We start from the raw sequence: 12,500 nt of genomic DNA on the forward strand, positions 1-12,500 counted from the left end.
GAACTGTTTTGGGCATAGGACCATGTGCACGCTTGGTCAAAATTATGACTTCCAGGAAATTCCTGAACCCCTGAACTGATATGTGTGATCTTTGGATATGTTGGTCACCCAGATCAGGGCTATTAGGGGATTTAACATTTGTGGGGTTTTATGTATTTTTAGGGAACATTTTGCTTGTTGCAGGAAAAGATTAACTTTCCCTGACCGGGAATCGAACCCAGGCCGCGGCAGTGAGAGCGCCGAATCCTAACCACTAGACCACCAGGGAACTGTGAGCTGCTAGAAACTGTGAGAAAACGAGTTTGTGGTATCCAGAAGCTCAAGGTTTCCACGCGACAGTGCAATTCAAACGTTTGCCTTTTAACCCCTTAAGGACCAAACTTCTGGAATAAATGGGCATCATGACATGTCACACATGTCATGTGTCCTTAAGGGGTTAAGGCACTGAAAATGTCAGCAAGGTCCATTCTTACACAGATTTCCTCAATGCGCCCTAATTAGACTGCAGCAAGATCGCTTATTTTAAAGGCAAAAAGGAAACCGATTTAAAATTAAAGTGCGAGCTACACCTGGGCCTATCATAACTCTCCTCCCTCTCCAAGTGAGTTTGCCACGAGCTCCTGGAGGATCCTGCTTGCCAGCCTCCTACCCACAGATTATGGGCCCTGCAGGGAAACCTGTAAAAGCCTACCAAACTTAACCGACTGTTAGCACTGATTTCATGGAACTGTTTTGGGCATAGGACCATGTGCACGCTTGGTCAAAATTATGACTTCCAGGAAATTCCTGAACCCCTGAACTGATATGTGTGATCTTTGGATATGTTGGTCACCCAGATCAGGGCTATTAGGGGATGTAACATTTGTGGGGTTTTATGTATTTTTAGGGAACATTTTGCTTGTTGCGGGAAAAGATTAACTTTCCCTGACCGGGAATCGAACCCGGGCCGCGGCGGTGAGAGCGCCGAATCCTAACCACTAGACTACCAGGGAACTGTGAGCTGCTAGAAACTGTGAGAAAACGAGTTTGTGGTATCCAGAAGCTCAAGGTTTCCACGCGACAGTGCAATTCAAACGTTTGCCTTTTAACCCCTTAAGGACCAAACTTCTGGAATAAATGGGCATCATGACATGTCACACATGTCATGTGTCCTTAAGGGGTTAAGGCACTGAAAATGTCAGCAAGTTCCATTCTTACACAGATTTCCTCAATGCGCCCTAATTAGACTGCAGCAAGACCGCTTATTTTAAAGGCAAAAAGGAAACCGATTTCAAATTAAAGTGCGAGCTACACCTGACAGCTTCAATCAACCATTATTTAACCATCTCGTTATCTCCATTTCCTGGGCGTATCATAGCTCTCCTCCCTCTCCAAGTGAGTTTGCCACGAGCTCCTGGATGTGCCTGCTTGCCAGCCTCCTACCCACAGATTATGGGCCCTGCAGGGAAACCTGTAAAAGCCTACCAAACTTGACCGACTGTTAGCACTGATTTCATGGAACTGTTTTGGGCATAGGACCATGTGCACGCTTGGTCAAAATTATGACTTCCAGGAAATTCCTGAACCCCTGAACTGATATGTGTGATCTTTGGATATGTTGGTCACCCAGATCAGGGCTATTAGGGGATTTAACATTTGTGGGGTTTTATGTATTTTTAGGGCACATATTGCTTGTTGCGGGAAAAAGTTAATTTTCCCTGACCGTGAATCGAACCCGGGCCGCGGCGGTGAGAGCGCCGAATCCTAACCACTGGACCACCAGGGAACTGAGAGCTGCTAGAAACTGTGAGAAAACGAGTTTGTGGAATCCAGAAGCTCAAGGTTTCCACGCGACAGTGCAATTCAAACGTTTGCCTTTTAAGGCACTGAAAATGTCAGCAAGGTCCATTCTTACACAGATTTCCTCAATGCGCCCTAATGCTTGCCAGCCTCCTACCCACAGATTATGGGTCCTGCAGGGAAACCTGTAAAAGCCTACCAAACTTAACCGACTGTTAGCACTGATTTCATGGAACTGTTTTGGGCATAGGACCATGTGCAAGCTTGGTCAAAATTATGACTTCCAGGAAGTTCCTGAACCCCTGAACTGATATGTGTGATCTTTGGATATGTTGGTCACCCAGATCAGGGCTATTAGGGGATGTAACATTTGTGGGGTTTAATGTATTTTTAGGGCACATTTTGCTTGTTGCGGGAAAAGATTAACTTTCCCTGACCGGGAATCGAACCCGGGCCGCGGCGGTGAGAGCGCCGAATCCTAACCACTAGACTACCAGGGAACTGTGACTTGCTAGAAACTGTGAGAAAACGAGTTTGTGGTATCCAGAAGCTCAAGGTTTCCACGCGACAGTGCAATTCAAACGTTTGCCTTTTAACCCCTTAAGGACCAAACTTCTGGAATAAATGGGCATCATGACATGTCACACATGTCATGTGTCCTTAAGGGGTTAAGGCACTGAAAATGTCAGCAAGGTCCATTCTTACACAGATTTCCACAATGCGCCCTAATTAGACTGCAGCAAGATCGCTTATTTTTTTTTTTTTTCAATTTGACAATTTTTATTTTCATGAGTAAACAGGAGGTGGGTACAGAAAGAAGAAAAGGGTGGGTGGGGGGGGTATATCATCAGCAAGATCAATAAAGTTTTGATGCGACATATCAGTTTCAATACAATCAGTACCTACTTAGTAGACATAATATTATCACTTGTTTGGTGTAGATACGAAGTACATAGGTCAACTCTAAGTCTATTTATCTGTACTTTACATGCTACATGTGGATGTTGCACTTGCTAATAACCAGGGTCTCTTACTGGACATCTAATGGTGGGTGCATAGTGGTGGCTTCTTGTATCTGGGGTCTGTGTGTTTGTTTTTTGTGGGTAGTGAAGGTGAAGGGGAGATTATGCAGGTTGTGATGCTTGGGGTTGACGGGTCCGACTACCCCTTTAGGGCCTCTGTAGTTGCGCCTGGTGTCTGATAGTTCTTGGGCTATGTTTGTGTTCCCCTTCTATTATGTTTTGTTTGCTGCCCTATCTTGAGGAGGTCCACTATTGTTCTGTTTCGTCCAGTATTCCTTCCACATGAGACTGGCCTTAGCTAAGATTTTCTTTTCCCCATATTGACGCCCATGCATAGATTCGTATTTCCAGTTGATGTTTACTTGGTCTATTAGATGTTCTATCCGGGGTGGGGATGTTTTCTTCCATAGTCTGGCTAACACCGTCGCCGCCGAAATGAGTATGTGGTACGTAGTTGCCCATTGTACCTTGTTCATGTGTTCTGGCTGTATGAACAGGATGCAGATGTTTGCGTCAGGTGTTATGTCTGTTTGTGAGGCCTGTGCTATGAGTTCTTGGACCTTCTTCCAAAAGGGTTGCAATATCGAGCATGACCACCAGATGTGGAGCATTGTTCCAACTTGTGTATTGCATCTCCAGCATACATTTGTGGATGTTTTAGGCCATATTCTATGTATTTTGTCTGGCACTAGATACCAGCGGTAAAGCAGTTTCCTTTGCAGTTCCAGGTGGTTCGTGCATGATGTGACGCCTTTGTGTGATACATACGCTTTTTTCCATTGATCTTCTTCTATAGTGCATTTAAGTTCTTTTTGCCATGCTTGCTTGAAGCCAATTTTGCCTTCAGTTTTGTTGGATAGTATTTGACTATAGCATATCGAGATCGTTTTCTTATGGGGTATCCTATCCAGGCATAGTTTCTCAAAGTGTGACAGCATGGATGTTGCACCTGTCTTGCTGTCGGTTGGATTTATGCTTGCCATGCAGGATTTGATTTGTAGGTATGGAAATAATAGCCGACTTGGAAGGTTATATTTAGATTGCAACTCGGGAAACGGTAGCAACTTCCCTGCTTCGAATAGTTGTACTACATGTGTCACTCCTTGTGTCAGCCACGGCTGTTTGTCCAATGTAGGGATGATTTTCGTAAGTGCTTCTATGCTTGTGGATAGCGGGATTGTTTGGTAATTTGTCATGTCGTGTTTGAGTAAATCCCAGGTTTCTAGTAGTAGTTGCGTCGTGGGTAGTAGTTGGTACGTTTGCGGTCTCCACTTCGGTGGGGTCCATAGAATGGTTCTTATCTCTACAGGTTTCGCCCAATGAGTCTCTATGTGTGACCACTGGGGGGTGTTGGCTTTCGACATTGTTTGTGCTATAGTGTTGAGTAGTGCTGCCTGGAAATATGCTTGGACGTCTGGGAAGCCTAGCCCGCCTTCCTTGATGGGTTTCTGCAGTATCTTGGTAGCTACTCTTGTTTTCTTATTGTGCCAGGCGAATTTTAGGAATATGTTTTGGGTTTCTATGAGGAAACTCTTTGGTAATGATATTTGTAGGGTTCTGAACAAATATTGTAGTTTGGGTAATAGTGACATCTTTATGGCTGCTATACGGCCTACCCATGATAGAAATTTCCCCTCCCATTCTTGTAGGGTCGTTTTGATAGAGGCTAAGATTTGTCTATAATTGGCTTTGAACAGGTTGGTCGGGTTTTTTGTGATCTTTAGGCCCAGGAATGTCAGATAGTCTGAGCGCCAATCTAATGGAAAGCTGTCTTGTAATCTTTCCAGTTTTTGCGTGGGGATGTTTATCCCCAAAGCTTGTGTTTTGTTTACATTTAGCTTATAGTATGAGTGTTTCCCATATTGTTCGATCTGTTTCATTAGGTTAGGCATTGATATGTGCGGTTCTGTTAGTGTGAGAAAAACATCGTCCGCGAAGAGACTCAGCTTGTATTCGTCATCTCCCAATCTGACACCTTTGATCGAGGTTTCACTTCGAATCTTGCTTGCTAGCGGTTCCAGTGCTAGTACATATAATAGCGGCGACAGTGGGCAGCCTTGTCTGGTTCCGTTTGTTATTTCGAAGGCCTCCGAGCAAAAACCCGCATTGACTACCCTAGCTGTGGGATGATTATATAGTGCGCTGATTGTTCCTAAGAATTGTTCGGGAAAATTGAACTTGTGGAGGACCTCTTGAAGGAATGGCCAGCTGAGGCGGTCGAAGGCCTTCTCTGCATCTAATGATACTAGGAGACTTTCTTTACCCATTCTACGTATGCTGTGTACGAGGTTCAGCACTTTACGTGTGTTGTCAGATCCTTGCCTTCCTGCCACAAAACCCACCTGGTCATTGTGGATTAGTGATGGGAGTATCTTGCTTAGTCTTTGTGCATGAATTTTGGCGAAAAGTTTGGCGTCAGTATTCAGTAGCGATATTGGACGGAAGTTAGGGCATTGTGTTGGAGATTTGCCGGGTTTAGGGAGTGTGATGATATGTGCTGTTAGTAGTTCTTGGGGTAAGGTGCCTAATTGCGTGGCCTGGTTGAACAATTGTGCCAAGTGCGGTGCCAGAGATTTACGGAAGGTTTGATAGTATGAGTTAGAGAAACCATCTGGTCCTGGAGCTTTGTTTTTTGGTAATAGTTTGATCGTATTCTCTACTTCTTCTTCTGTGATAGGTGCTACTAATTCTGTTCTTTGTGTATCCGTTAGAGATGGCAGTTGGAGGTCCTCCAGGTACCTTCGAATATCCTCCTTCTTTGGTTCTACTATGTCTTCTGCCTGTTTCAAGTTGTATAGGGCCTGGTAATATGTGGCAAAGGTTTTGCTGATTTCTACCGGTGAGATTACTTTCTTGTTGGATTGGTCTATGAGGTATTCGATTTTGTTCTTTGCTTCTCTTTGTTTGAGTCGAGACGCCAAGAGTTTGCCGGCTTTGTTTCCTTGAGTATATTGGTGCATGTTGAGTCTTCTTAGGTTGTAGTGCACTCGTTGAAGAGTATGTTCTTTAAGTTTGTCTTGTAAGTCTTTTATGTTTGCTTGTATTTTGGCGGTTGGTTCGGTTTTAGGTAGCGCGAGTGCTTCTTGTAGTTGTCTGTGCCAGCTTACCCATTGCGCCTGTGTGCTATGTTTCAACTGCGCAGCTCTTCGCAGTAGTAGTCCTCTGATCACCGCCTTGTGTGCCTGCCAAATCGTGCTCATTGGCATCTGTGGAGATTGGTTGGTGGTGAAGTAGTGTGTAATTTCTTTTTCTAATGAAGATGTAAATGTTTCATCTGTTAGTAGCGACTCGTTAAGTCTCCATGGGCTTTTATGTTTGTATTCGTATTGATCTTTGATGGTCATTGTCACTGCTGCATGGTCCGACCAGCTGATCACCTGTATACTACTGTTTGCTAATTGATCTAAGTGCTGCCTATGGATGTGGAACCTGTCAATTCTGGTGTATGTCTTATGAGGTGCAGAGTAGTATGTGTAATCTTTTTGGTTCGGGTGCAGCACCCGCCATACGTCATATAGTTGATAATCATCTAGTAACTTTTTGTAAGTTAAACAATTGGATTGGGTTTTTGCTTTTTGTTTAGAGTTCGGGCGTGCTGTGGTGTCCCAGGAGGGATCTACAATGTGATTGAAGTCTCCACAGAGAATTAGCATGCCTCTCTGGATTTTCGTTATTTTCGCCAGCAGTTTGTGGAGGAAATTCCGCTGGTCAGTGTTTGGAGCATATATCGATACTATTGTGTACTCTACGTTGTTAATTGTACAAAGCAGCAGGATATACCTCCCTGCGGGATCTATGTGTGATTCATGGTGTGTGAATGCTACTGTGTTTTTGATGAGGATTGACACTCCTTTGGTTTTTTGTCCCGTGACAGAGTGGTATTGGTGAGGGTATAGGTCTGGTCTAAAAGCGGGTGCCGTTTTGAAATGAGTTTCTTGCAGGCATGCGATGTCAGCCTGTTCTTGTTTTAGGTCGCGGTTTAAGCAGTACCTTTTGTAAGGAGTATTCAGTCCTTTCACATTGTGAGAGTATATTTTCATTATTTAATGTTATGTTCCTGCCTGTTTCCCAATTGTTTGTCTGTGAAAGGAAGCGCGCGGTGGCGTATGTGGCAGCTGTAGTGGTTTTATCTTGTGTGTCGCTCGGCTCTGTGTCGTGGCCTGCGGTACTTATGTATCGTATGTCTAGTTTAAATCTAGTCCTTGCTGTAGCTTGTAGTTCTGAACTCACTGAATCGGGATGGGGTTTACCGTAGAACTGGGATGGGGTTAGGTAATGGGGAATGGGAGGAGGTAACAAATTAGTAGTCTCGACTATTAATGCCCAAGGGCGGGCTTGAGTGCTAAAGGTTAGCACTAATGGAGAGCGTGATGTGGGGTTAATTAACGGTGTGGTAACAATAATGCTCGACCCTCGTCCTTAGCTGGCAGGGTTGATATGTAAGTTGAATGCGTAGGGATTGAGCTCCTCGGAGTATTGGTCTAAGCTCTTAGTTCTATAGGGTTTTTGCAGTGACCCTTACTTATGTCTACTGTCACCCTTTCCTCTCTCTGGCTGGTTTCGTATCAAGCTCCTAAATGGTGTGCTATGGATCAGCCTGGTGATTGTTGGAGGAAGAGGATTGAGTGGGAGACGCTACCCCTTTTGCTATTTATGGGTTGCTATGTGTACATTCTCGATAAGTGTTCTTGCGTGTGTAAAATAATCACATTATGACATTGTCTCACTGTTTCTAAACACATAACAGTTAATTGCATAGCTTATGGAATCTAGAATGTTAATTAGCTTTAAACACAACAATTTACTTTACTATGACCCTGGACCTCATTCTTTAGGTCACATTAACACATTGCAAATTCACTGCTATTCAAACATAAGGTAACTTATATAACAACATTAACATATTAGATTGGCTGTTAAATGATATGCAAACCATTAGATGTTATTCTGGTTGTGGGAAGATCATTCATTTGCGGGATTTTTTCCAGTCCGCGCGAGTTTCCCGTGGGGGCCCTGAGTCCTCTGGACTCGGTCGGACGCTGATTCCCCACGTTTTCAGGATTCGCCTGCCTTCCTCTGGTGTCAATATGGTGGTTAGAGTCCCGTTTCTGTGGATGGTTAGACGGACTGGATGGCCCCATCGATAAGGGAGCTTCTGGGATCTCAAGGCCTCTGTAATTCCTCTGAATTCTCTGCGTTTCTGGAGAGTAAGGGCAGATAAGTCTGAGAAAAGCTGGATATTTCTGTATTTTTCTGGTAGGTTGTCCTTCGTCCTTGATGCTTGCATGATGATGTCCTTTACGTGGTTGTAATGGAGTTTGGCCAGCACGTCCCGTAAGGCCTCCGCTGGTAAAAACTTCGGTTTGGCCACTCTGTGCGCTCTATCGATGAGCAGCATATCGACGGGTATATCTGGAGCCAGCGACTTAAACATTCCAGTCAAGAATTCCTGTAAGTCCGGTTGTTTCACCTCTTCAGAAATGTTTCTAAATCTTATGTTTTGGCGTCTTGATCTGTCTTCCAGATCCATTATTTTCAGTTGTAGCTGTTCTTGTTGGTGCTCGAGGGTTTGTACATGTTCCGCCATGTCATTGTGGGCTTCCGCATATTCTCCCATTCTATTTTCCATTCTCGCTGTGCGGTCACTTAGATCTTGTATGTCCTTTTTCATGTCGGCCAAGGTGTTGTTGATGTTGGTCAGGATTTTGTCCGACATTGAATCTAGGCATTTCTGTAGTACTCCTTGTGTGATCGGCAAATTATCTGTAGGATCTTGCTGCAAAGGCAGCGTGTCGTCTCCGTCGTCGCCATCTTGCTCGCTTCCTCGCATTGCGGCCGGTTTGTGAGTTTGCGGCCTCGTTCCAAAGAACGTGTTTCTGTCCCCTTTTTCCGGGTTTTTGGGCTTGCATTTTGTTTGCGACATTCTTAGGGTCTCCGGTGGCTTCTTACCCTGTATTTCGCTGTTAAAAGACGCTTATTTCGGGTCTGTGAGAGCGGAGCTCCGGCTACATGCGACCGTCCTCGTTGCGGGTTAGACCATGCCCCGCAAGATCGCTTATTTTAAAGGCAAAAAGGAAACCGATTTCAAATTAAAGTGCGAGCTACACCTGACAGCTTCAATCAACCATTATTTAACCATCTCGTTATCTCCATTTCCTGGGCATATCATAGCTCTCCTCCCTCTCCAAGTGAGTTTGCCACGAGCTCCTGGAGGAGCCTGCTTGCCAGCCTCCTACCCACAGATTATGGGCCCTGCAGGGAAACCTGTAAAAGCCTACCAAACGTGACCGACTGTTAGCACTGATTTCATGGAACTGTTTTGGGCATAGGACCATGTGCACGCTTGGTCAAAATTATAACTTCCAGGAAATTCCTGAACCCCTGAACTGATATGTGTGATCTTTGGATATGTTGGTCACCCAGATCAGGGCTATTAGGGGATGTAACATTTGTGGGGTTTTATGTATTTTTAGGGAACATTTTGCTTGTTGCGGGAAAAGATTAACTTTCCCTGACCGGGAATCGAACCCGGGCCGTGGCGGTGAGAGCGCCGAATCCTAACCACTAGACTACCAGGGAACTGTGAGCTGCTAGAAACTGTGAGAAAACGAGTTTGTGGTATCCATAAGTTCAAGGTTTCCACGCGACAGTGCAATTCAAACGTTTGCCTTTTAACCCCTTAAGGACCAAACTTCTGGAATAAATGGGCATCATGACATGTCACACATGTCATGTGTCCTTAAGGGGTTAAGGCACTGAAAATGTCAGCAAGGTCCATTCTTACACAGATTTCCTCAATGCGCCCTAATTAGACTGCAGCAAGATCGCTTATTTTAAAGGCAAAATGGAAACCGATTTCAAATTAAAGTGCGAGCTACACCTGACAGCTTCAATCAACCATTATTTAACCATCTCGTTATCTCCATTTCCTGGGCGTATCATAGCTCTCCTCCCTCTCCAAGTGAGTTTGCCACAAGCTCCTGGAGGAGCCTGCTTGCCAGCCTCCTACCCACAGATTATGGGCCCTGCAGGGAAACCTGTAAAAGCCTACCAAACTTGACCGACTGTTAGCACTGATTTCATGGAACTGTTTTGGGCATAGGACCATGTGCACGCTTGGTCAAAATTATGACTTCCAGGAAATTCCTGAACCCCTGAACTGATATGTGTGATCTTTGGATATGTTGGTCACCCAGATCAGGGCTATTAGGGGATTTAACATTTGTGGGGTTTTATGTATTTTTAGGGCACATTTTGCTTGTTGCGGGAAAAGGTTAATTTTCCCTGACCGGGAATCAAACCCGGGCCGCGGCGGTGAGAACGCCGAATCCTAACCACTAGACCACCAGGGAACTGAGAGCTGCTAGAAACTGTGAGAAAACGAGTTTGTGGTATCCAGAAGCTCAAGGTTTCCACGCGACAGTGCAATTCAAACGTTTGCCTTTTAAGGCACTGAAAATGTCAGCAAGGTCCATTCTTACACAGATTTCCTCAATGCGCCCTAATTAGACTGCAGCAAGATCGCTTATTTTAAAGGCAAAAGGGAAACCGATTTCAAATTAAAGTGCGAGCTACACCTGACAGCTTCAATCAACCATTATTTAACCATCTCGTTATCTCCATTTCCTGGGCGTATCATAGCTCTCCTCCCTCTCCAAGTGAGTTTGCCACGAGCTCCTGGAGGAGCCTGCTTGCCAGCCTCCTACCCACAGATTATGGGCCCTGCAGGGAATCCTGTAAAAGCCTACCAAACTTGACCGACTGTTAGCACTGATTTCATGGAACTGTTTTGGGCATAGGACCATGTGCACGCTTGGTCAAAATTATGACTTCCAGGAAATTCCTGAACCCCTGAGCTGATATGTGTGATCTTTGGATATGTTGGTCACCCAGATCAGGGCTATTAGGGGATGTAACATTTGTGGGGTTTCATGTATTTTTAGGGCACATTTTGCTTGTTGCGGGAAAAGATTAACTTTCCCTGACCGGGAATCGAACCCGGGCTGCGGCAGTGAGAGCACCGAATCCTAACCACTAGACCACCAGGGAACTGTGAGCTGCTAGAAACTGTGAGAAAACGAGTTTGTGGTATCCAGAAGCTCAAGGTTTCCACGCGACAGTGCAATTCAAACGTTTGCCTTTTAAGGCACTGAAAATGTCAGCAAGGTCCATTCTTACACAGATTTCCTCAATGCGCCCTAATTAGACTGCAGCAAGATCGCTTATTTTAAAGGCAAAAAGGAAACCGATTTAAAATTAAAGTGCGAGCTACACCTGGGCCTATCATAACTCTCCACCCTCTCCAAGTGAGTTTGCCACGAGCTCCTGGAGGAGCCTGCTTGCCAGCCTCCTACCCACAGATTATGGGCCCTGCAGGGAAACCTGTAAAAGCCTACCAAACGTGACCGACTGTTAGCACTGATTTCATGGACCTGTTTTGGGCGTAGGACCATGTGCACGCTTGGTCAAAATTATGACTTCCAGGAAATTCCTGAACCCCTGAACTGATATGTGTGATCTTTGGATATGTTGGTCACCCAGATCAGGGCTATTAGGGGATGTAACATTTGTGGGGTTTTATGTATTTTTAGGGAACATTTTGCTTGTTGCGGGAAAAGATTAACTTTCCCTGACCAGGAATCGAACCCAGGCCGCGGCGGTGAGAGCGCCGAATCCTAACCACTAGACCACCAGGGAACTGTGAGCTGCTAGAAACTGTGAGAAAACGAGTTTGTGGTATCCAGAAGCTCAAGGTTTCCACGCGACAGTGCAATTCAAACGTTTGCCTTTTAAGGCACTGAAAATGTCAGCAAGGTCCATTCTTACACAGATTTCCTCAATGCGCCCTAATTAGACTGCAGCAAGATCGCTTATTTTAAAGGCAAAAAGGAAACCGATTTAAAATTAAAGTGCGAGCTACACCTGGGCCTATCATAACTCTCCTCCCTCTCCAAGTGAGTTTGCCACGAGCTCCTGGAGGAGCCTGCTTGCCAGCCTCCTACCCACAGATTATGGGTCCTGCAGGGAAACCTGTAAAAGCCTACCAAACTTAACCGACTGTTAGCACTGATTTCATGGAACTGTTTTGGGCATAGGACCATGTGCAAGCTTGGTCAAAATTATGACTTCCAGGAAATTCCTGAACCCCTGAACTGATATGTGTGATCTTTGGATATGTTGGTCACCCAGATCAGGGCTATTAGGGGATGTAACATTTGTGGGGTTTTATGTATTTTTAGGGAACATTTTGCTTGTTGCGGGAAAAGATTAGCTTTCCCTGACCGGGAATCGAACCCGGGCCGCGGCGGTGAGAGCGCCGAATCCTAACCACTAGACTACCAGGGAACTGTGAGCTGCTAGAAACTGTGAGAGAACGAGTTTGTGGTATCCAGAAGCTCAAGGTTTCCACGCGACAGTGCAATTCAAACGTTTGCCTTTTAACCCCTTAAGGACCAAACTTCTGGAATAAATGGGCATCATGACATGTCACACATGTCATGTGTCCTTAAGGGGTTAAGGCACTGAAAATGTCAGCAAGGTCCATTCTTACACAGATTTCCACAATGCGCCCTAATTAGACTGCAGCAAGATCGCTTATTTTAAAGGCAAAAAGGAAACCGATTTCAAATTAAAGTGCGAGCTACACCTGACAGCTTCAATCAACCATTATTTAACCATCTCGTTATCTCCATTTCCTGG

At 45.0% G+C, this 12,500-nt stretch overlaps 4 non-coding genes across 4 annotated transcripts; all 4 read right to left on the reverse strand.

Annotated features, from left to right (window-relative positions):
- Window positions 1-920: 920 nt before the first annotated feature.
- Window positions 921-992, reverse strand: TRNAE-CUC (transfer RNA glutamic acid (anticodon CUC)). Its single transcript has one exon. It is a non-coding gene; the product is annotated as a tRNA-Glu (tRNA).
- Window positions 993-1,693: 701 nt separating this feature from the next.
- Window positions 1,694-1,765, reverse strand: TRNAE-CUC (transfer RNA glutamic acid (anticodon CUC)). The gene has a single exon. It is a non-coding gene; the product is annotated as a tRNA-Glu (tRNA).
- Window positions 1,766-2,207: 442 nt separating this feature from the next.
- TRNAE-CUC (transfer RNA glutamic acid (anticodon CUC)) lies at window positions 2,208-2,279 on the reverse strand. Its single transcript has one exon. It is a non-coding gene; the product is annotated as a tRNA-Glu (tRNA).
- Window positions 2,280-12,074: 9,795 nt separating this feature from the next.
- Window positions 12,075-12,146, reverse strand: TRNAE-CUC (transfer RNA glutamic acid (anticodon CUC)). The gene has a single exon. It is a non-coding gene; the product is annotated as a tRNA-Glu (tRNA).
- Window positions 12,147-12,500: the final 354 nt, after the last annotated feature.

The sequence above is a fragment of the Pelobates fuscus genome, chromosome 3 (assembly GCF_036172605.1).
Source record: "Pelobates fuscus isolate aPelFus1 chromosome 3, aPelFus1.pri, whole genome shotgun sequence".
Classification (NCBI taxonomy): domain Eukaryota; kingdom Metazoa; phylum Chordata; class Amphibia; order Anura; family Pelobatidae; genus Pelobates; species Pelobates fuscus.